We start from the raw sequence: 24,703 nt of genomic DNA on the forward strand, positions 1-24,703 counted from the left end.
GCTTATTGAGCCGGTCCCAGAGGCACTGCAATACTGGGTCGACTCGCGGCGGAGGTGGAGCAAGCCCCAGCGGTCCGCCTTTTTCCAAAAATCAGGTTAATATTCTGACTCCTAATGAGGAGTGTATCAGATATTAAGCTGATAAGAACAGATAAGACGTTTATTTAACAGTTAATGTTCCCCCGGGGCCGAAGCCCCAGGGGTGTACACTTGTATTACATAGAAATTTATGTTGCTTCCGCACACATTTCGTTATATAATGTATATAGTATAATAATGCAGCGAGAGAAATTTCTATCGCGTCCATTATAAATGTATCAATTTTACAAAAAGTGAACATAATATCGTTCGGTAGCATACCAAGTATATAAATATATAGAAACATAGGCGTGACATAGGCCCGGTTAAACAGATTAGTTTTTACCAGAACATATTCATAGATAGCATGAATTATACAATTTGTATAAAACTTAAACTATATGTATGTATTTGTACAAATAGAATGACTAGTATATACAGTAGCATGTGGCGCGATAAGTTTGACATGTTTGTAGCGTCAGTGCGCGGATTTACGCCTTACTGCAGTCAATCCAGGTGGGTCAGGAAGTACCGGCCGTCACCGAATGGTCCAGAGCAGCATGAGTTAGTACTCATATTGATATATGTGGGCACGTGAAGGACAGAGAAGAAGAAGAAGAGGAACCCACCATAAGAGAAAGCAAAAAAACAAAAATTAAGAACTAAAGGAAAAAGAAAAATCAACAGAAAAAAGAGAAGAATTACGAATTAAGAATTAAGAATTAAGCTAAGAGAGGTTCATAGTAATACCTAGAGTACCATGGTTTGAAATAATAAGTTTAAGAACAATATAGAGCGCAGAATAGCACAAGTAAATAAAGTAAGGTAGCATAGCATAAATTACGTTGTATAAATAGAGTCAAATAGAGTAAAACAGATTAAATAGGTAGAGTATATGGACGTGCGTAACTTAGAGCCATTGGCAATTATTATCCAGTTAAGTTCGCACTCATCTCTCACCAAATGTGCCCCTGCGCTCTTTCTCCCTTAGCATGGAGGCTGTCGCGAGTTGCTCCAGTACCCATCGGCCAGTCTTCCCAACCTGCAAGTGTGGAGGCTTCAGGGATCCGCAGGCGACACCACCCCAGGGACGCGGGCGCCTCCACTGCTCCCGCTCAGCGCCGCCGATGTCGACCCCGCCTCGGACGTACCCCGTGGAGCCCGGTACTGACGCACCCCGGATACATGCTCCACGTAGATATCTCTGGACCAGGCTATTGTCTCAGATATCATGAGACGCCTCATCAGCGCTGCATAACGCTGAGAGACGCGCAGCAGGTCCAGGACAAACTCGTTTCCCGGGTCCCACGCGCCCAGGGCGCCGACGACGAACGCATCTACGTGGACTCGGTAGCCGCGCCTCCGCAATGATTCGGCGAGGGGCTGATACTTACGTATCTTCGCCATCCTCGCCTCCTCAATTGCCTCGAGAGTGTTCTCGAAAGGCACGGCCACGTCGACCACGACGATGTTTTTCGACAGCCCGTGCTCCACGACGATGTCGGGACGCAGGGCTGCCAGCTCGCCGTCGACTCCCGGGACGCGCTTATTGACCCGGATCTCCCCTGGCAGACGGGCAGCCGCCACGAGCCTATGAACGAGGCCGTCATGCCGCAGCTGCCGGGCAGCGGAGTGAGGACCGCAGTGGGAGAGCACGTGGGGAAGGCCCTCGAACTCATGCCCGCAACGCCGGCAACGCTTGTCACCGGTCCCCCACCGACGTGCTCCATTTAGCGGCAACACGTCGAGGCGGGCCCGGTGAACGAAGCGCCAATCAGCGAAGCGGACAAACCCCCCGGTGCGCAGAAAGTGGTTACTGACCGCGCAACGGGAGGTCGCGTCGAAAACCTTCCCCTGGTCGGGCTTCCGAAGAAGCCTTTCCAGGTAGCACTCTCCAACTGCTGCCCTCAGCCTCCGCGTGACTTGGCCCTTGGCAGCAGGCGGCACAACAACGCTACGCCCATTCCGGGAGCGACAAACGACCGAGAGTTCTTCACGAACCTCGTCCCATCTCCAACTGAATCCCAGCCGCGCACATGAACGAATCCCGACGTTCCTTACTCGCGACCAGAACGAAGCCCGGCCCGCCGATGGCCTCGCCATCTCGCCCGACAAAGAGCCGGAGAGATAGTCGGCAAGGCCCCTGCTCCCAAGGGTCCGACCGGCCTTCTCCCGCACGGCGTCACACAGCGCTGACCTGGCCAAGTCCGCAACGACCGGATCGCTCGCATTCAATAACCTGAACGCGTGCGACACGGTCGCCACGTCGGCCAGATCCACCAGCGGGAGAAGGCCGCACCCACCCCAAGCGGGGGGGATATAGACCAGCTCCGCACTGGCACGCTGCGGGAGGTGCAACCACCTCTTTACCGTGCGTTTGATGACCCTGTCGGCATCGGCTAAAGCGGTTCTTCGCACGTGGCCTCCCCTGAACGCGAAATCGAGGCGTGGCAACAAGAATGTCGCCACGGTCTCGATTTTTTGCCAGGGGGCGAGCAGGGAATCGTCGACCGCGCGAAGATCTACTAGTAAGGCTTGGATCGTCGGATACGGGGTTTGGTCGATCCGAACCCCGGTCGGCACCCCCAGATGCTCGTAACTCTGCCCCTCCGACAGGGCAGGAACGAGTCCCCCGACTAGACGGAACTCGGTGCTAGCGACCCTCCCGTCCCCTCTAATGTGCAGGGTTGCACACTTCGAGGGGTTGAAGGAGAGCCCCAGCTGCCGAGCCGTCCCCTCTGCTGCTTGCAACAGCCTTCCCATTCCGTCGACGGATGACGCGACGAGTGCCACGTCGTCTGCGTACGCCAGGGCTGTCACCCTATGCCCTCTCACACTCAGACCCTCCACCGAGTCCACGGCCCCGCGAACCATGGCCTCAATGGAAAGGTCGAATAGGATCGGGCTAAGTGGGCAGCCCTGCCTCACCCCCGACTTCATGGGGATCCAGGGCGTGTACCCTTCAGCGGTACGGACCCGCGTCGCCACGCCGTCGTAAAGGCTGGCGACGATGTTGATAAGCGGCCGGGGAGCGCCGGCGCCGGCCAGCGAATCGATGATGGTGGCGTGGGGAACCGAACCGAAAGCGTTGGCCAGATCCAACCACGCCACCACCACCTCCCTACGCTGCTTACGAGCGGCAGCCATGGCCTGCTGAAGCACAAAGTTGTGCTCCAGACAGCCTTCGAAGGGCAAGAAGCCCTTCTGTGCTTGGCTGAGCCGCTTGTTGACTACGGCCCAACGAGTGAGCCGATCGGCGACGACCGCCGCGAAGAGCTTGGGGGTGACATCACCCAGGGCGATAGGCCTCCAATTCGATAGGTCCTCGCGATCACCCTTCTTGAAAAGGAGGACGGTGTTGGACTGCTTCCAGCGCCCCGGAATCTTCTCCATGCGGCGGCAGGTGTTGAATACCGCCGTAAGGAGGACCGCTCCTGGGTCCCCCCTCCGTAGGTCACCATAGGTCAGACCGTCGGGTCCGGCGGAAGAAGCAAGCTTCATCCGCTTTAACCGACGGCTGACCTCGGCTTCCGTGAAGGGGGAAACCAGGGCATCGTTCGACTCAGTGGTCGGGTCCTCCCCATAGAGAGAGGGAAGGCTACCAGGGCGGGCTCGGAGCGAGTAAACGTTCGTAAAGTGCTCCTGGACCCGTTCCAGGGGCACACTGCAATGGGGAGATTCTCCGGCGAGAATCTCCCGCACCGCGCGCTTCCGATCCGCCCTGAAAAGACGTTGGATTCGGGTAGCCTCCCCTACGCGATCCGGGACGCTGGGAGGGCCATCGCTCACCATCGAATTGGCCACATCACCCCGACGCCCCTCACTCCCCGCGACTGGCCGGCGCCGACCGGCCCCCCCGTTGGAGGCGGCACTCCGTGCGCCAGCCCCGGGTCCCGCGGCCCTCCGCCCCTGAAAGTACTCGTCCACCTTCGTGGCGAGCGCCTCCAGTTGCTCGGGTGATCCCACCCCCTCCGCGAAGGCCACTAACCGCGCCCTTGCGGCAACGTCCACCTCCCGGCGTCCCCTAGATCGGGGTCTACCGGTTGGTGGCGCGCCGGACGCAGCGTCGCGACCTCCACCTCGGGGATGGGGCACCCTAGATTGCCGCGGGGCCCGAGGCTGAGACGCCCCGCCTACCCGCTCGCAAGCAGCCGGGAGGCCCGATGTCGCTGTCCCGCGCCGCCGCCCCACGGTCGCTGCAGGTGCACGACCGCCTCTGGTACCCGCACGATACCCACGTGTCACACTCACCGGGTGGCTTTCCCGAATGCTCGACGGGGCCGTCCTCACCGGAGCCTCCACGACGACGCTGCCCCGGGATGATGACGCGGGCGGGTCCCGCGCGCCTCCACACTTGCACACACAAACACACCCCCGGTTTCGCCCGGGGGAGTCATTAAAGTTGTCATTATTGACCGGACTAGTTGCCCGGTCAGTCAACGGATAAAATCTATTTTCTAATAATAGATTATCTAAATTGAGGCCCCCTTCCTCCTCCCTGGGGAGCCTCGGTGACCTTCGAGTGGAGGGACCGGTTCCCTCCACCCGCGGGGACGGCTGCCTTGGGGCCTCCTCTTCCCCCGACGAATCCGTGGTGGTTATAGTGCGGTCCACCCACCGCCTTCTCGCCGCTCCTGGTGTTGGTCCAGTCCGTCCCCTCGCGGCGCTCGTGTGGCTGTTCCTGCTGTTGCTGCTGCTGCTGCCACTGCTGCTGCTGCTGCTGCCGCTGCTGCCTATGCAGCGGCGCCTCCGCCTTGTCCGGGCCGGTCCCTCCTTGGGAACGGCCGCCGGCGCTCTCTCATCGTCCGACGATGACGACGATGACTCATGAATGGTGGGGAGGGGCCTGGGCGAAGGTAGGGACCTCCTCTTCTCGGTCCCCTCCCCACGCGCCTCCACCCGAAGGGACACCCCGGTGGTCTGGGTGTCCCCTCTGCCCCCCGGAGGGGACAGGCGTCCCCTGATAGGCCTCTTCGCAGACGACCCGGGCGGGAGGGACGTCGCCCGAGTCGTCCTGGCTGGCGGGGTGGAGGCGCGGCCCGTGGCTGGCGGCGTCCGCGCCGCGACGGTGACCGCCGTAGGTGTAATGACGGCCACCGTCATAATTGGCGAGCCACGGACCGTGGTCGTCATCGTCGTGGTGGTAAGGGTGGCCGGAGCGCTGCAGGGCGTAGGTGGAGGGCCCTGCAGTGGTGGTGTCGCTGGGGGGGCGCTGGAGGTGGTGGACGCGCCCCCCATCCTCTTGGCTGTCGCTCTGGTCACTCTGAGTGGAGCGGGCGGGAGTGACGTCGCTCTCACATTTCGCGACACCACCGTCGTCGCCCCGGCCACCGCGGACGGGCTGCCCCGGGTCACTTCGGCGAAAGTGGTGGAGGGTGTGACCCGTCTTGCCGGTAATATTCTCCGGGGCGGGTCGGGTTGGGGAGGCTCGGTCGACGCCCGCCTCTTCCTCCCAGCTGCTGCGGGCGCCGCCGGACTCCTCTTCTTCCCCTTAGAGGGGGCAGGGGGCGTGGTGGAAGTGCCCCCTGAACTTCTCCCCTTGGCCCCCGACCCGCTGCTGGTCCTTGTGGTATTGGGGCTCGCCTCGTCCGCGGAGGAGCGCCGGCTTCGCTGGAATAGCGCCGCGAGGGTGACGGAGCTTCTCGTCGCGGCGCTCGAACCCACCGTGGTAGTGGTAGTAGTAGTGGTAGTGGTGGGTCTGGTTGTCCTTGTTGTTTTTCCGGCGGTGGGTGGACGAGTTCCTCGCCGGGGTTGCGTGGTGGTGGTTACAGATGTCCTCATTGACATTTTGGAGGAGGCCCCTCTCGACGATGTCGTTGTTGTTGTTGTCGTCGTTGTTGTTGTTGTTGTTGCTGCAGTTGAGGCAGCCGTCCCCGATGCTCTGGAAACATTTAAACGAGCAGTGACGGTTCGTGGTCTGGTGGAGGCGCACGTCGTTGCGCCCCCACAGGTCACCGGGGAAACACCCAAGGGGGGGAAAGAGACCTCGCTCTCGACGGATAACTCCGTCACGTCAAGAGGTCGCGACTCGGCAACGCTATCGCCGGGCGTTGCGCGGGCGGCACTCCCTGCAAGGGAGTTGTGTCTAACGGAGACACACGGACCCCCGGTGGACGGGTGTTTTGTTTGGTGGTGCGACTTCACACGCTTCAGTGCATACGCACTTTCGTCGGTGAAGCCGCACTCACCGCACACCCACCTTTTGATCGCACCGGGGTGATGGATCTTTAAATGTTTGAATAGATCCGTGTGTCTCAGATAGACACACGCTCCCTTTTTGCACACAGTTCTGCCAAGGTAGCAGAACGGGCAAGGAAATTCTGCCGGGAACGGGTAATGCAGCAACACCACGCGCTCACTATTACTATTTGTACTATCGTTTTTGCTGCTATTACCCGCCATCGTGAAGATAGTGTCGCAACGCAACACACGGCTCGTCTCAATAAAATTATGAGTTAAAATAATAAAACAATACGCTCACCGGAGCAAACACAGACGGTTAACGGTCGATCGAGACGAACACGTAAGACAAGGGACAATAATAAATAAGTATATACACTAGAGAAGACAAGGGACAACGCGAACGCGAACGCGATTAAATAAATATCTTAATACGGATTAACGGCGAAACGGAATCTAATAGAATAAAATAAAATAAAATAAAATAAAATAAAACAAATCCGCTGTGCCCGGTGGACACAGCCCCGCACGAACGAACCGTGCTTCGCGTACGTGACTAGTAACCGCAAACGGTTTAACTTTCCACGATACACTCCACACGGCCTGGAAAACTCCGGACCGCGACGTATCGAGTTACACGGGGTGTAAAGGGCCTCCGTGTACCCCGATCTCTTAATTAAAACAAATAAACGGTGATTTTAATCAAACTAAATGCTGCTATTTCGCAGCGACGACCCGTAAAATCGAGCAAAAAACTCGAATTACGGGCGTACGTGCAAAGTCTAACACCCAAAACACGGAGAGGTCGAATTCAAAACCAACGGCTATAAGTGTAAAGTTTACACTTATAACCGGGTACAAGGACGAACAAACCGAATCTACTCGGATTCAAACTCCTCGGAGGTCGAAATGGTCGACCTAGGAGGAGGGACGTCACGTATGGACGTCTAACGTCTACCCGATGCGTTCAACACCACCGCCTCGGGAGCACTTTAAACTAACTACGCGCGAAAGGGACCTCCACCGAAATTCCAAGTGTTAGACTTACCAAGTCCGGGGTTCCACCAGCTAAGTCGAACGCACTGAACACTGCACCACTCACGGACACAGCACGCGCGACGCGGATGAAGACGCGACACTCCGGTGAGCGAGTCGGAAAAACACAGATTAAATAAATACTTAAGCTACTGATGGATAAATCAAAGTGTGTGGGTTTGACTAGATAAATAAATAAAACTGATTCTTGGAAAAGGCTTATTGAGCCGGTCCCAGAGGCACTGCAATACTGGGTCGACTCGCGGCGGAGGTGGAGCAAGCCCCAGCGGTCCGCCTTTTTCCAAAAATCAGGTTAATATTCTGACTCCTAATGAGGAGTGTATCAGATATTAAGCTGATAAGAACAGATAAGACGTTTATTTGACAATAAATGTTCCCCTGAGGCCGAGGCCCCAGGGGTATACACTTGTTTTATACAATAGATTCGCATTGATTCCGCACGAATTCAATTATAAACCGTCTAACTACAATCATGCTGGGGGATAAATCCCCACAGCGTCCATCAATTTTACAACAACCTCACTATGAGGCGAACATAGTGTCGTTCATCCAGTTAATTTAAGACAATGACGTGGCATAGGGCACGTATTAGCAACTAGCTTTTCAATGGAATAATAATAGCGTAGGATAAAGAACAGTAAGAATAGAATAAAATTAAATGTGTCTTATACACATAACAAACATAGTAATATTATATCATATTATATTATATTATATTATATAAGCATAGTGCACAGCTCAATGGACTAGATGGATTTAGACGCCAGTGTGCGGACACACGCCTTACTGTAGTCACTCATGATGAGCCAAGAGGTACCAGCCGCCGCCGAGAGGTCCGGAGAATCACTAATTAGTGCTCAACTTAAGATAGAGTAAAATGAATTAAAATAGATAAATAAATAGATGAATAGATAGATACATAGATAATTAAAATAAATAGAATAGTAAATAAAATAATAAATAAACAGATAAAATAAGTTAAGATTAAAATAACATAAGATAGGGTTCAGTAAGCTAGGCGCGCGACGTATGAAAGAGAATAAAAGTAAGTAGCTAAGATAGATTGAAGCGGGAAAGGATACGAATAAGTTATGATAAAAGAGACTGCGATACGTTACGAAAATTAAAATACCATAAAGTCCAATATCATAGAGTGAAATAGATAAAATAGAATAAGGTAAGATAAAGTAGAATAAGATAAAATACGGTGAGCTAAAGTCAGTTACTGAATAAAATAAGAAAACACAGATTCTGGAAACCACGGTCGTTTGTTAACCAGATCTGCTTTTGTCTCGAACCAAATATAAGTACTAATAATATGTACTTTTCCCCCTTCCCACTTCAAGTGGAGGCTACGTAGCGCGCAAACAAAGAAAAGAAAAGAAAAACAAAATCAAAATCACGATCGAACCCAAACTTGCTCCAGACTCTCGTGGCCAGTCCTCTCAGCTCACAGGTGTGGAGGCACTAAGGATCCGCGGGCGACACCACCCCAGGGACGCGGGCGCCTCCACTGCTCCCGCTCAGCGCCGCCGATGTCGACTCCGCCTCGGGCGTACCCCGTGGAGCCCGGTACTGACGCACCCCGGATACGTGCTCCACGTAAATATCCCTGGACCAAGCTATTGTCTCGGATATCATGAGACGCCTCATCAGCGCTGCATAACGCTGAGAGACGCGCAGCAGGTCCAGGACAAACTCGTTCCCCGGGTCCCACGCGCCCAGGGCGCCGACGACGAACGCATCTACATGGACTCGGTAGCCGCGCCTCCGCAATGATTCGGCGAGGGGTTGATACTTGCGTATCTTCCCCATCCTCGCCTCCTCAATTGCCTCGAGAGTGTTCTCGAAAGGCACGGCCACGTCGACCACGACGATGTTTTTCGACAGCCCGTGCTCCACGACGATGTCGGGACGCAGGGCTGCCAGCTCGCCGTCGACTCCCGGGACGCGCTTGTTGACCCGGAGCTCACCTGGCAGACGGACAGCCTTTACGAGCCTATGGACGAGGTCGTCATGCCGCCGCTGCCGGGCAGCGGAGTGAGGACCGCAGTGGGAGAGCACGTGGGGAAGACCCTCGAACTCATGCCCGCAACGCCGGCAACGCTTGTCACCGGTCCCCCACCGACGTGCTCCATTTAACGGCAACACGTCGAGGCGGGCCCGGTGAACGAAGCGCCAATCAGCGAAGCGGACATACCCCCCGGTGCGCAGAAAGTGGTTACTAACCGCGCAGCGGGAGGTCGCGTCGAAAACCTTCCCCTGGTCGGGCTTCCGAAGAAGCCTTTCCAGGTAGCACTCTCCCACTGCTGCCCTCAGCCTCCGCGTGACCTGGCCCTTGGCAGCAGGCGGCACAACGACACTACGCCCATTCCGGGAGCGACAAACGACCGAAAGTTCTTCACGAACCTCGTCCCATCTCCAACTAAATCCCAGCCGCGCACATGAACGAATCCCGACGTTCCTTACCCGCGACCAGAACGAAGCCCGGCCCGCCGATGGCCTCGCCATCTCGCCCGACAAAGAGCCGGAGAGATAGTCGGCAAGGCCCCTGCTCCCAAGGGTCCGACCGGCCTTCTCCCGCACGGCGTCACACAGCGCTGACCTGGCCAAGTCCGCAACGACCGGATCGCTCGCATTCAATAACCTGAACGCGTGCGACACGGTCGCCACGTCGGCCAGATCCACCAGCGGGAGAAGGCCGCACCCACCCCAAGCGGGGGGGATATAGACCAGCTCCGCACTGGCACGCTGCGGGAGGTGCAACCACCTCTTTACCGTGCGTTTGATGACCCTGTCGGCATCGGCTAAAGCGGTTCTTCGCACGTGGCCTCCCCTGAACGCGAAATCGAGGCGTGGCAACAGGAATGTCGCCACGGTCTCGATTTTTTGCCAGGGGGCGAGCAGGGAATCGTCGACCGCGCGAAGATCTACTAATAAGGCTTGGATCGTCGGATACGGGGTTTGGTCGATCCGAACCCCGGTCGGCACTCCCAGATGCTCGTAACTCTGCCCCTCCGACAGGGCAGGAACGAGTCCCCCGACTAGACGGAACTCGGTGCTAGAAACCCTCCCGTCCCCTCTGATGTGCAGGGTTGCACACTTCGAGGGGTTGAAGGAGAGCCCCAGCTGCCGAGCCGTCCCCTCTGCTGCTTGCAATAGCCTTCCCATTCCGTCGACGGATGACGCGACGAGTGCCACGTCGTCTGCGTACGCCAGGGCTGTCACCTTATGCCCTCTCACACTCAGACCCTCCACCGAGTCCACGGCCCCGCGAACCATGGCCTCAATGGAAAGGTCGAATAGGATCGGGCTAAGTGGGCAGCCCTGCCTCACCCCCGACTTCATGGGGATCCAGGGCGTGTACCCTTCAGCGGTACGGACCCGTGTCGCCACGCCGTCGTAAAGGCTGGCGACGATGTTGATGAGCGGCCGGGGAGCGCCGGCACCGGCCAGCGAATCGATGATGGTGGCGTGGGGAACCGAACCGAAAGCGTTGGCCAGATCCAACCACGCCACCACCACCCCCCTACGCTGCTTACGAGCGGCAGCCATGGCCTGCTGAAGCACAAAGTTGTGCTCCAGACAGCCTTCGAAGGGCAAGAAGCCCTTCTGTGCTTGGCTGAGCCGCTTGTTGACTACGGCCCAACGAGTGAGCCGATCGGCGACGACCGCCGCGAAGAGCTTGGGGGTGACATCACCCAGGGCGATAGGCCTCCAATTCGATAGGTCCTCGCGATCACCCTTCTTGAAAAGGAGGACGGTGTTGGACTGCTTCCAGCGCCCCGGAATCTTCTCCATGCGGCGGCAGGTGTTGAATACCGCCGTAAGGAGGACCGCTCCTGGGTCCCCCCTCCGTAGGTCACCATAGGTCAGACCGTCGGGTCCGGCGGAAGAAGCAAGCTTCATCCGCTTTAGCCGACGGCTGACCTCGGCTTCCGTGAAGGGGGAAACCAGGGCATCGTTCGACTCAGTGGTCGGGTCCTCCCCATAGAGAGAGGGAAGGCTACCAGGGCGGGCTCGGAGCGAGTAAACGTTCGTAAAGTGCTCCTGGACCCGTTCCAGGGGCACACTGCAATGGGGAGATTCTCCGGCGAGAATCTCCCGCACCGCGCGCTTCCGATCCGCCCTGAAAAGACGTTGGATTCGGGTAGCCTCCCCTACGCGATCCGGGACGCTGGGAGGGCCATCGCTCACCATCGAATTGGCCACATCACCCCGACGCCCCTCACTCCCCGCGACTGGCCGGCGCCGACCGGCCCCCCCGCTGGAGGCGGCACTCCGTGCGCCAGCCCCGGGTCCCGCGGCCCTCCGCCCCTGAAAGTACTCGTCCACCTTCGTGGCGAGCGCCTCCAGTTGCTCGAGTGATCCCACCCCCTCCGCGAAGGCCACTAACCGCGCCCTTGCGGCAACGTCCACCTCCCGGCGTCCCCTAGATCGGGGTCTACCGGTTGGTGGCGCGCCGGACGCAGCGTCGCGACCTCCACCTCGGGGATGGGGCACCCTGGATTGCCGCGGGGCCCGAGGCTGAGACGCCCCGCCTACCCGCTCGCAAGCAGCCGGGAGGCCCGATGTCGCTGTCCCGCGCCGCCGCCCCACGGTCGCTGCAGGTGCACGACCGCCTCTGGTACCCGCACGATACCCACGTGTCACACTCACCGGGTGGCTTTCCCGAATGCTCGACGGGGCCGTCCTCACCGGAGCCTCCACGACGACGCTGCCCCGGGATGATGACGCGGGCGGGTCCCGCGCGCCTCCACACCTGCACACACAAACACACCCCCGGTTTCGCCCGGGGGAGTCAATAAAATGTTCGGAATTGACCGGGCTGGTTGCCCGATCGGTCAATAAATAAAATCTATTATTATTTATTAAATTATTAACATTGAGGCCCCCCTCCTCCTCCCCGGGGAGCCTCGGTGACCTTCGAGTGGAGGGACCGGTTCCCTCCACCCGCGGGGACGGCTGCCTTGGGGCCTCCTCTTCCCCCGACGAATCCGTGGTGGTTATGGTACGGTCCACCCACCGCCTTCTCCTCGCCGCACCTGGTGTTGCCGTGGATCGTCCCCTCGCGGCGCTCGTGTTACTCCTGTTGCTGCTGCTGCTGCTACTGCTGCTGCTGCTGGTACCGCTGCTTCCCAGGCAGCGGCGCCTCCGCCTTGTCCGGGCCGGTCCCTCCTTGGGAGCGGCCGCCGGCGCTCTCTCATCGTCCGACGATGACGACGATGACTCATGGATGGTGGGGAGGGGCCTGGGCGAAGGTAGGGACCTCCTCTTCTCGGTCCCCTCCCCACGCGCCTCCACCCGAAGGGACACCCCGGTGGTCTGGGTGTCCCCTCTGCCCCCCGGAGGGGACAGGCGTCCCCGAATCGGCCTCTTCGCGGACGACCCGGGCGGGAGGGACGTCGCCCGAGTCGTCCTGGCTGGCGGGGTGGAGGCGCGGCCCGTGGCTGGCGGCGTCCGCGCCGCGACGGTGACCGCCGTAGGTGTAATGACGGCCACCGTCATAATTGGAGAGCCACGGACCGATGTCGTCACCGTCGTGGTGGTAAGTGTGGCCGGAGCGCTGCAGGGCGTGGGTGGTGGGCCCTGCAGTGGTGGTGTCGCTGGGGGGGCGCTGGAGGTGGTGGACGCGCCCCCCATCCTCTTGGCTGTCGCTCTGGTCACTCTGAGTGGAGCGGGCGGGAGTGACGTCGCTCTCACATTTCGCGACACCACCGTCGTCGCCCCGGCCACCGCGGACGGGCTGCCCCGGGTCACTTCGGCGAAAGTGGTGGAGGGTGTGACCCGTCTTGCCGGTAATATTCTCCGGGGCGGGTCGGGTTGGGGAGGCTCGGTCGACGCCCGCCTCTTCCTCCCGGCTGCTGCGGGCGCCGCCGGACTCCTCTTCTTCCCCTTAGAGGGGGCAGGGGGCGTGGTGGAGATGCCCCCTGAACTTCTCCCCTTGGCCCCCGACCCGCTGCTGGTCCTTGTGGTATTGGGGCTCGCCTCGTCCGCGGAGGAGCGCCGGCTTCGTTGAAATAGCGCCGCGAGGGTGACGGTGCTCCTCGTTGCGGCGCTCGAACCCACTGTCGTTGTTGTTGTTGTGGTCGTGGTCGTATTTGTCCTTTTTGTTGTCCCGGCGGTGGGTGGACGAGTTCCTCGCCGGGGTTGCGTGGTGGTGGTTGCACTTATCCTCGTTGACTTGGTGGAGGAGGCCCCTCTCATAGTCGTCTTGGTTGCAGTAGAAGCAGCCGTCCCCGATGCTCTAGAAACAGCGGATCGATTATTAGCTGTTATTATCGGTGTAGTTATTGTTGTTGTTGTTGTTGTTGTTTTTGTTGTAGTGGAGGCACACGTTGTAGTGCCCCCACAGGTCACCGGGGACGCCCCCAGAGGGGGAAAGGAAGCCTCGTTCTCGGTGGAGAACGCCTCCACCGCGTCAACGGGTCGCGACTCGGCAACGCTGTCGCCGGGCGTTGCGCGGGCGGCACTCCCTGCAAGGGAGTTGTGTCTAACGGGGACACACGGACCCCCGGTGGCTGGATGACGGACCTGGTGGTGCGCCTTCACCTTCTTCAGCGCATACGCGCTGTCGTCGGAGAAGCCGCACTCAGCGCAGGTCCATCGCTTTATCGCACCGGGGTGATGAAGTTTCAGGTGTTTAAATAAATCCGTGTGTCTCAGATAGACACACGCTCCCTTTCTGCACACCGTTCTGCCGACGAAGCAGAAGGGGCAGGGAAATTCGGCAGGGAACGGGTACAGCAATTTCACCACGCATTCACCTCCACTAGTATTACTGTTATTGCTTGTACCCGCCATCGTTACGATAGTGTCGCAACGCAACACACGGCTCGTCTAATAAAATAAATAATCAGAATAATAAAACAATACGCTCACCGGAGCAAACACTAACGGTAATTCGGAACGAACGGAACACTTAAGACGAAGGACAAGGTTAAATAAATAAAACTATATACAGTTGAACACAACGGACAAACGCGAACGCGAACCCGATTAATAAATCAATAAATCACACAATACGAATTAACGAAACGAAGCGGAATTTAATAAATTAAACTAAAATAAAATAATATAAAACAATTCCGCTGTGCCCGGTGGACACAGCCCCGCACGAACGAACCGTGCTTCGCGTACGTGACCAGCAACCGCAAACGGTTTAACTTTTCACGACACTCCACACGGCCTGGGAAACTCCGGACCGCGACGTATCGAGTTACACGGGGTGTAAAGGGCCTCCGTGTACCCCGATCACTTAATTAAAACAAATAAACGGTGAATTTAATTAAACTAATTGCTGCTATTTCGCAGCGACGACCCGTAAAATCGAGCAAAAAAAACTCGAATTACGGGCGTACGTGCAAACAGTCTAACACCCAAAACACGGAGAGGTCGAATTCAAAACCAACGGCTATAAGTGTAAAGTTTACACTTATAACCGGGTATAAGGACGAACAAACCGATTCTACTCGGATTCAAACTCCTCGGAGGTCGAAATGGTCGACCTAAGAGGAGGGACGTCACGTATGGACGTCTGACGTCTACCCGATGCGTTCAACACCACCGCATCGGGAGCACTTTAAACTAATCACGCGAAATGGGACCTCCACCGAAATTCCAAGTGTTAGACTTACCAAGTCCGAAGTTCACCAGCAAGCCGAACGCACTGAACACTGCACCACACACGGACACAGCACGCGCGACGCGGATGATAACGCGACACTCCGGTGAGCGAGTCGAACACAAGTTAAAACAAATACTTAAAGCTACTGACGGGAAAGATCAAGTGTGTGGGTTTTGACTAGATAAAAACTGATCTTTGGAAAAGGCTTATTGAGCCGGTCCCAGAGGCACTGCAATACTGGGTCGACTCGCGGCGGAGGTGGAGCAAGCCCCAGCGGTCCGCCTTTTTCCAAAAATCAGGTTAATATTCTGACTCCTAATGAGGAGTGTATCAGATATTAAGCTGATAAGAACAGATTAAGAGCGTTTATTTATCAATTAATGTTCCCCTGGGGCCGGAGCCCCAGGGGTATACAGTCAGTTTACAATATATCTCCGTGTTTAATCCGCACGAATTAACAAAAGTATAATAATTTTATTATAAATTATGTTGGGGGCTAACCCCTGACGCAACATCTTATATATAGTTATAACAACAATTTGATGTACAGCATACAGAACACAACAATATTACAATAAATATAGCTACATGACTGATAAGATAGTCATATATAATTCAAAAAGACCGTCAATAAGTTTAAATAGGATATTGCACAATATGCATTAGTGCATCACATAGTGTGTGCACGAATTTTAAGCTCAGTATGCATCCCACTGTAGCACGCTAGATGTACGCGTCCTCGTTCACAGTCTTAGTGCGGATGTACGCTCAATCCAAGTCACACATGTTGGGTCGGGAGAATGCAGGCCGCCATATATTGAGTGGAGAAGTAGTGTATCTGTTACTAAATTAACCATAACCGAATAAATAAATAAGAGTAGATAGTAAATGTATAAACATCTTAAAATGAGTAAACTAGTCAGGTTAAGGTAAAATAAATAAAATAGAATAAAATCAAGAAAAGTGAGATAGATAAAATAGATAGAGTAAATAAAATAAGACAGGGTAGAGTGAGGTAAAATAAAATAAGACAACTAGAATAGACTAGAGTAAGATACTATAGACTAGATAAAATAAAATGATTTGACATAATTTAAAATGGAATACGTTAAGTGGAGGCCATACAGATCCAGCTCCAGCTCCCCTCCAGGCGACTAGACTCCCCGATCCGCAGGTGTGGAGGCCCTAAGGATCCGTCGGCGGCACCACCCCAGGGACGCGGGCGCCTCCACTGCTCCCGCTCAGCGCCGCCGATGTCGACTCCGCCTCAGACGTACCCCGTGGAGCCCGGTACTGACGCACCCCGGATACATGCTCCACGTAGATATCTCTGGACCAGGCTATTGTCTCAGATATCATGAGACGCCTCATCAGCGCTGCATAACGCTGAGAGACGCGCAGCAGGTCCAGGACAAACTCGTTTCCCGGGTCCCACGCGCCCAGGGCGCCGACGACGAACGCATCTACGTGGACTCGGTAGCCGCGCCTCCGCAATGATTCGGCGAGGGGCTGATACTTACGTATCTTCGCCATCCTCGCCTCCTCAATTGCCTCGAGAGTGTTCTCGAAAGGCACGGCCACGTCGACCACGACGATGTTTTTCGACAGCCCGTGCTCCACGACGATGTCGGGACGCAGGGCTGCCAGCTCGCCGTCGACTCCCGGGACGCGCTTATTGACCCGGATCTCCCCTGGCAGACGGGCAGCCGCCACGAGCCTATGAACGAGGCCGTCATGCCGCAGCTGCCGGGCAGCGGAGTGAGGACCGCAGTGGGAGAGCACGTGGGGAAGGCCCTCGAACTCATGCCCGCAACGCCGGCAACGCTTGTCACCGGTCCCCCACCGACGTGCTCCATTTAGCGGCAACACGTCGAGGCGGGCCCGGTGAACGAAGCGCCAATCAGCGAAGCGGACATACCCCCCGGTGCGCAGAAAGTGGTTACTGACCGCGCAACGGGAGGTCGCGTCGAAAACCTTCCCCTGGTCAGGCTTCCGAAGAAGCCTTTCCAGGTAGCACTCTCCCACTGCTGCCCTCAGCCTCCGCGTGACTTGGCCCTTGGCAGCAGGCGGCACAACGACACTACGCCCATTCCGGGAGCGACAAACGACCGAAAGTTCTTCACGAACCTCGTCCCATCTCCAACTAAATCCCAGCCGCGCACATGAACGAATCCCGACGTTCCTTACTCGCGACCAGAACGAAGCCCGGCCCGCCGATGGCCTCGCCATCTCGCCCGACAAAGAGCCGGAGAGATAGTCGGCAAGGCCCCTGCTCCCAAGGGTCCGACCGGCCTTCTCCCGCACGGCGTCACACAGCGCTGACCTGGCCAAGTCCGCAACGACCGGATCGCTCGCATTCAATAACCTGAACGCGTGCGACACGGTCGCCACGTCGGCCAGATCCACCAGCGGGAGAAGGCCGCACCCACCCCAAGCGGGGGGGATATAGACCAGCTCCGCACTGGCACGCTGCGGGAGGTGCAACCACCTCTTTACCGTGCGTTTGATGACCCTGTCGGCATCGGCTAAAGCGGTTCTTCGCACGTGGCCTCCCCTGAACGCGAAATCGAGGCGTGGCAACAAGAATGTCGCCACGGTCTCGATTTTTTGCCAGGGGGCGAGCAGGGAATCGTCGACCGCGCGAAGATCTACTAACAAGGCTTGGATCGTCGGATACGGGGTTTGGTCGATCCGAACCCCGGTCGGCACTCCCAGATGCTCGTAACTCTGCCCCTCCGACAGGGCAGGAACGAGTCCCCCGACTAGACGGAACTCGGTGCTAGAAACCCTCCCGTCCCCTCTGATGTGCAGGGTTGCACACTTCGAGGGGTTGAAGGAGAGCCCCAGCTGCCGAGCCGTCCCCTCTGCTGCTTGCAATAGCCTTCCCATTCCGTCGACGGATGACGCGACGAGTGCCACGTCGTCTGCGTACGCCAGGGCTGTCACCTTATGCCCTCTCACACTCAGACCCTCCACCGAGTCCACGGCCCCGCGAACCATGGCCTCAATGGAAAGGTCGAATAGGATCGGGCTAAGTGGGCAGCCCTGCCTCACCCCCGACTTCATGGGGATCCAGGGCGTGTACCCTTCAGCGGTACGGACCCGCGTCGCCACGCCGTCGTAAAGGCTGGCGACGATGTTGATGAGCGGCCGGGGAGCGCCGGCGCCGGCCAGCGAATCGATGATGGTGGCGTGGGGAACCGAACCGAAAGCGTTGGCCAGATCCAACCACGCCACCACCACCTCCCTACGCCGCTTACGAGCGGCAGCCATGGCTTGCTGAAGCACAAAGTTGTGCTCCAGACAGCCTTCGAAGGGCAAGAAGCCCTTCTGTGCTTGGCTGAGCCGCTTGTTGACTACGGCCCAACGAGTGAGCCGATCGGCGACGACCGCCGCGAAGAGCTTGGGGGTGACATCACCCAGGGCGATAGGCCTCCAATTCGATAGGTCCTCGCGATCACCCTTCTTGAAAAGGAGGACGGTGTTGGACTGCTTCCAGCGCCCCGGAATCTTCTCCATGCGGCGGCAGGTGTTGAATACCGCCGTAAGGAGGACCGCTCCTGGGTCCCCCCTCCGTAGGTCACCATAGGTCAGACCGTCGGGTCCGGCGGAAGAAGCAAGCTTCATCCGCTTTAGCCGACGGCTGACCTCGGCTTCCGTGAAGGGGGAAACCAGGGCATCGTTCGACTCAGTGGTCGGGTCCTCCCCATAGAGAGAGGGAAGGCTACCAGGGCGGGCTCGGAGCGAGTAAACGTTCGTAAAGTGCTCCTGGACCCGTTCCAGGGGCACACTGCAATGGGGAGATTCTCCGGCGAGAATCTCCCGCACCGCGCGCTTCCGATCCGCCCTGAAAAGACGTTGGATTCGGGTAGCCTCCCCTACGCGATCCGGGACGCTGGGAGGGCCATCGCTCACCATCGAATTGGCCACATCACCCCGACGCCCCTCACTCCCCGCGACTGGCCGGCGCCGACCGGCCCCCCCGCTGGAGGCGGCACTCCGTGCGCCAGCCCCGGGTCCCGCGGCCCTCCGCCCCTGAAAGTACTCGTCCACCTTCGTGGCGAGCGCCTCCAGTTGCTCGGGCGATCCCACCCCCTCCGCGAAGGCCACTAACCGCGCCCTTGCGGCAACGTCCACCTCCCGGCGTCCCCTAGATCGGGGTCTACCGGTTGGTGGCGCGCCGGACGCAGCGTCGCGACCTCCACCTCGGGGATGGGGCACCCTAGATTGCCGCGGGGCCCGAGGCTGAGACGCCCCGCCTACCCGCTCGCAAGCAGCCGGGAGGCCCGATGTCGCTGTCCCGCGCCGCCGCCCCACGGTCGCTGCAGGTGCACGACCGCCTCTGGTACCCGCACGATACCCACGTGTCGCACTCACCGGGTGGCTTTCCCGAATGCTCGACGGGGCCGTCCTCACCGGAGCCTCCACGACGACGCTGCCCCGGGATGATGACGCGGGCGGGTCCCGCGCGCCTCCACACCTGCACACACAAACACACCCCCGGTTTCGCCCGGGGGAGTCATTAAAATTGTCATTAGCGACCGGGCTGGTTGCCCGGTCGGTCAACGAATAAAATCTATTTTGTATTAATAAATTATCTATATTGAGGCCCCCTTCCTCTTCCCTGGGGGGCCTCGGTGACCTTCGAGTGGAGGGACCGGTTCCCTCCACCCGCGGGGACGGCTGCCTTGGGGCCTCCTCATCCCCCGACGTGTCCGTAGTGGTTATTGTGCGGTCCACCCACCACCTTCTCCTCGCCGCTCCTGGTGTCGTGCTCTGCCGTCCCCTCGCGGCGCTCGTATTGCTCCTGTTGTTGTTGCTGCTGCTACTGGAGCTGCTACCGCTACTGCTGCTGCTGCTGCCGCTGCTCCCCAAGCAGCGGCGCCTCCGCCTTGTCCGGGCCGGTCCCTCCTTGGGGACGGCCGCCGGCGCTCTCTCGTCATCCGACGATGACGACGAAGATTCCCGTATGGTGGGGAGGGGCCTGGGCGAAGGTAGGGACCTCCTCTTCTCGGTCCCCTCCCCACGCGCCTCCACCCGAAGGGACACCCCGGTGGTCTGGGTGTCCCCTCTGCCCCCCGGAGGGGACAGGCGTCCCCGGATAGGCCTCTTCGCAGACGACCCGGGCGGGAGGGACGTCGCCCGAGTCGTCCTAGCTGGCGGGGTGGAGGCGCGGCCCGTGGCTGGCGGCGTCCGCGCCGCGACGGTGACCGCCGTAGGTGTTTGGACGGCCACCGTCATTATAGGCGAGCCACGGACCGTGGTCGTCATCGTCGTGGTTGTTAATGTGGCCGGAGCGCTGCAGGGCGTAGGTGGAGGGCCCTGCAGTGGTGGTGTCGCTGGGGGGGTGCTGGAGGTGGTGGGCGCACCCCCCATCCTCTTCGCTGTGGCCCTGGTCACTCTCATTGGGACGGGCGGGAGAGACGTCGCCCTCATATTCCTCGACACCACCGCCGCTCCGGCCACGGCGGACGGGCTGCCCCTTGTGACCTCCGCGAAGGTGGTGGTTGGGGTCACTTTCCGGGCTGGTCCAGTTCGTCGGGGCGGACCGGGTTGGGGGGGCTCGGTCGACGCCCGCGCCTTCCTTGCGGTTGACGCGGACGCCGCCGGACTCTTCCTGTTTCTTGCAGGGGCAGGGGGCGTGGTGGTTTTGCCCCCTGAGGCCCTCCCCATTGACACCGGCCCGCCACTTGTCCTCGTCGACTTGGGGCTAGCCTCGTCCGCGGAGGAGCGCCGGCTTCGTTGAAATAGCGCCGCGAGGGTGACGGAGCTTCTCGTCGCGGCGCTGGATCCCACCGTGGTAGTAGTAGTAGTGGTAGTGGTGGTGGATCCTGTTGTCCTTTTTGTTGTCCCGGCGGTGGGTGGACGAGTTCCTCGCCGGGGTTGCGTGGTGGTATTGGCTGTTGTCCTCTTTGACGTAATCGAGGAGGCCCCTCTCGACGATGTCGTTGTTGTTGTTGTTGTTGTTGTCGTCGTGGTTGTTGTTGCTGCAGTGGAGGCAGCCGTCCCCGATGCTCTGGAAACAGAGGAACGAGCAATGACGGTTCGTGGTCTGGTGGAGGCGCACGTCGTTGCGCCCCCACAGGTCACCGGGGAAACACCCAAGGGGGGGAAAGAGACCTCGCTCTCGACGGATAACTCCGTCGCGTCAAGAGGTCGCGACTCGGCAACGCTGTCGCCGGGCGTTGCGCGGGCGGCACTCCCTGCAAGGGAGTTGTGTCTAACGGAGACACACGGACCCCCGGTGGACGGGTGTTTTGTTTGGTGGTGCGACTTCACACGCTTCAGTGCATACGCACTTTCGTCGGTGAAGCCGCACTCACCGCACACCCACCTTTTGATCGCACCGGGGTGATGGATCTTTAAATGTTTGAATAGATCCGTGTGTCTCAGATAGACACACGCTCCCTTTTTGCACACAGTTCTGCCAAGGTAGCAGAACGGGCAAGGAAATTCTGCCGGGAACGGGTAATGCAGCAACACCACGCGCTCACTATTGCTATTTGTACTATCATTTTTGCTGCTATTACCCGCCATCGTGAAGATAGTGTCGCAACGCAACACACGGCTCGTCTAATAAAATAAATAATCAGAATAATAAAACAAAACGCTCACCGGAGCAAACACAGACGGTATAACGGTCGGAACGGGACGAACACGTAAGACAAAGGACAATAATAAATAAGTATATACACTAGAGAAGACAAGGGACAACGCGAACGCGAACGCGAATAAATTAATCACTTAATACGGGTTAACGGACGGATGAATCTAATAAATAAACTAAAATAAATTAATATAAAACAATTCCGCTGTGCCCGGTGGACACAGCCCCGCACGAACGAACCGTGCTTCGCGTACGTGCCTAGCAACCGCAAACGGTTTAACTTTTCACGACACTCCACACGGCCTGGAAAACTCCGGAAACGCGAAGTATCGAGTTACACGGGGTGTAAAGGGCCTCCGTGTACCCCGATCACTTAATTAAAACAAATAAACGGTGAATTTAATTAAACTAATTGCTGCTATTTCGCAGCGACGACCCGTAAAATCGAGCAAAAAACTCGATTTACGGGCGTACGTGCAAACAGTCTAACACCCAAAACACGGAGAGGTCAAATTCAAAACCAACGGCTATAAGTGTAAAGTTTACACTTATAACCGGGTACAAGGACGAACAAACCGAATCTACTCGGATTCAAACTCCTCGGAGGTCGAAATGGTCGACCTAGGAGGAGGGACGTCACGTATGGACGTCTAACGTCTACCCGATGCGTTCAACACCACCGCATCGGGAGCACTTTAAACTAATCACGCGAAATGGGACCTCCACCGATATTCCAAGTGTTAGACTTACCAAGTCCAGAGTCCACCAGCAAGCCGAACGCACTGAACACTGCACCACTCACGGACACAGCACGCGCGACGCGGATGAAGACGCGACACTCCGGTGAGCGAGTCGGAAAAACACAAAGTAAAATGACACTTAAAGCTACTGACGGGAAAGATCAAGTGTGTGGGTTTTGACTAGATAAAAACTGATCTTTGGAAAAGGCTTATTGAGCCGGTCCCAGAGGCACTGCAATACTGGGTCGACTCGCGGCGGAGGTGGAGCAAGCCCCAGCGGTCCGCCTTTTTCCAAAAATCAGGTTAATATTCTGACTCCTAATGAGGAGTGTATCAGATATTAAGCTGATAAGAACAGATAAACGCTTCTTTATTTTCAACTAATGTTCCCCTGAGGCCGAAGCCCCAGGGGTATACATGAGTTATACAATTTGATTTCGTGGGTATTCCGCACGATATGGATACTTATATAATTTTAATAACACTTTGTAGGGGGAGTAGCCCCTTAACAACGTCTTATGTATTACAATATTATTAACGATGGTAAATATAATATGTATGAAGTATATAGAATCTTTGGTAAGTTACACAGTTAACGTAACAAGGAAGGGGGCATAGAGCCAAGAAGAACGAAACATATTAATAGTAATAACAATAATAATATAATCCTCTGGTCACGAAAGTGCGGAACTGCGCTTACTGTAGTCAACCAGTCATGGTCAAGGGGCGCGTGCAATCCCATAGCGACGGCTGTTGAGTGCATATCTCCATATTCACTAAATAGGCAAGAAACTCGATTTGATACTGGATCGCCACTGCTTGTGTTTACACGTGCATATCTATTGGTTTAGCTTAGTTTTGTTTATCCCTAAAGGGGTAAATATATGTGAATAGTTAGCTAACCAACCAGGTAAATCATGGATAAGTATATATATAAATAGAATAAATAGATAAGCAACTACAAACATAAATGAAAGAGAACGAAAATAAGCGAAAATAAAATAAATAGGTAAAGAATAAGATAATTAAAATAAATAAAGGAAAGAATTTATCTGAGTAGTCGTGGAGGCTGTGGCGATCCTTCCCGTCCATAGTCAGTGCCAGCGCTCCTCAACCGCAGGTGTGGAGGCCCTAAGGATCCGCAGGCGACACCACCCCAGGGACGCGGGCGCCTCCACTGCTCCCGCTCAGCGCCGCCGATGTTGACCCCGCCTCGGACGTACCCCGTGGAGCCCGGTACTGACGCACCCCGGATACGTGCTCCACGTAAATATCCCTGGACCAAGCTATTGTCTCGGATATCATGAGACGCCTCATCAGCGCTGCATAACGCTGAGAGACGCGCAGCAGGTCCAGGACAAACTCATTCCCCGGGTCCCACGCGCCCAGGGCGCCGACGACGAACGCATCTACGTGGACTCGGTAGCCGCGCCTCCGCAATGATTCGGCGAGGGGTTGATACTTGCGTATCTTCCCCATCCTCGCCTCCTCAATTGCCTCGAGAGTGTTCTCGAAAGGCACGGCCACGTCGACCACGACGATGTTTTTCGACAGCCCGTGCTCCACGACGATGTCGGGACGCAGGGCTGCCAGCTCGCCGTCGACTCCCGGGACGCGCTTATTGACCCGGATCTCCCCTGGCAGACGGGCAGCCGCCACGAGCCTATGAACGAGGCCGTCATGCCGCAGCTGCCGGGCAGCGGAGTGAGGACCGCAGTGGGAGAGCACGTGGGGAAGGCCCTCGAACTCATGCCCGCAACGCCGGCAACGCTTGTCACCGGTCCCCCACCGACGTGCTCCATTTAGCGGCAACACGTCGAGGCGGGCCCGGTGAACGAAGCGCCAATCAGCGAAGCGGACAAACCCCCCGGTGCGCAGAAAGTGGTTACTGACCGCGCAACGGGAGGTCGCGTCGAAAACCTTCCCCTGGTCGGGCTTCCGAAGAAGCCTTTCCAGGTAGCACTCTCCCACTGCTGCCCTCAGCCTCCGCGTGACTTGGCCCTTGGCAGCAGGCGGCACAACAACGCTACGCCCATTCCGGGAGCGACAAACGACCGAGAGTTCTTCACGAACCTCGTCCCATCTCCAACTGAATCCCAGCCGCGCACATGAACGAATCCCGACGTTCCTTACCCGCGACCAGAACGAAGCCCGGCCCGCCGATGGCCTCGCCATCTCGCCCGACAAAGAGCCGGAGAGATAGTCGGCAAGGCCCCTGCTCCCAAGGGTCCGACCGGCCTTCTCCCGCACGGCGTCACACAGCGCTGACCTGGCCAAGTCCGCGACGACCGGGTCGCTCGCGTTCAATAACCTGAACGCGTGCGACACGGTCGCCACGTCGGCCAGATCCACCAGCGGGAGGAGGCCGCACCCACCCCAAGCGGGGGGGATATAGACCAGCTCCGCACTGGCACG

The 24,703-nt window shown here is 57.5% G+C and overlaps 4 pseudogenes; all 4 read right to left on the reverse strand.

The window, feature by feature from the left end:
• On the reverse strand, positions 1-175 carry LOC143429495 (U2 spliceosomal RNA; annotated as a pseudogene).
• A 7,335-nt stretch (positions 176-7,510) lies between these two features.
• On the reverse strand, positions 7,511-7,688 carry LOC143429490 (U2 spliceosomal RNA; annotated as a pseudogene).
• Positions 7,689-15,145: 7,457 nt separating this feature from the next.
• LOC143429537 (U2 spliceosomal RNA) lies at positions 15,146-15,323 on the reverse strand (annotated as a pseudogene).
• Positions 15,324-22,495: 7,172 nt separating this feature from the next.
• LOC143429518 (U2 spliceosomal RNA) lies at positions 22,496-22,675 on the reverse strand (annotated as a pseudogene).
• Between the last annotated feature and the right edge of the window lie 2,028 nt (positions 22,676-24,703).

Source organism: Xylocopa sonorina, chromosome 11 (assembly GCF_050948175.1).
Source record: "Xylocopa sonorina isolate GNS202 chromosome 11, iyXylSono1_principal, whole genome shotgun sequence".
NCBI classification, from domain to species: domain Eukaryota; kingdom Metazoa; phylum Arthropoda; class Insecta; order Hymenoptera; family Apidae; genus Xylocopa; species Xylocopa sonorina.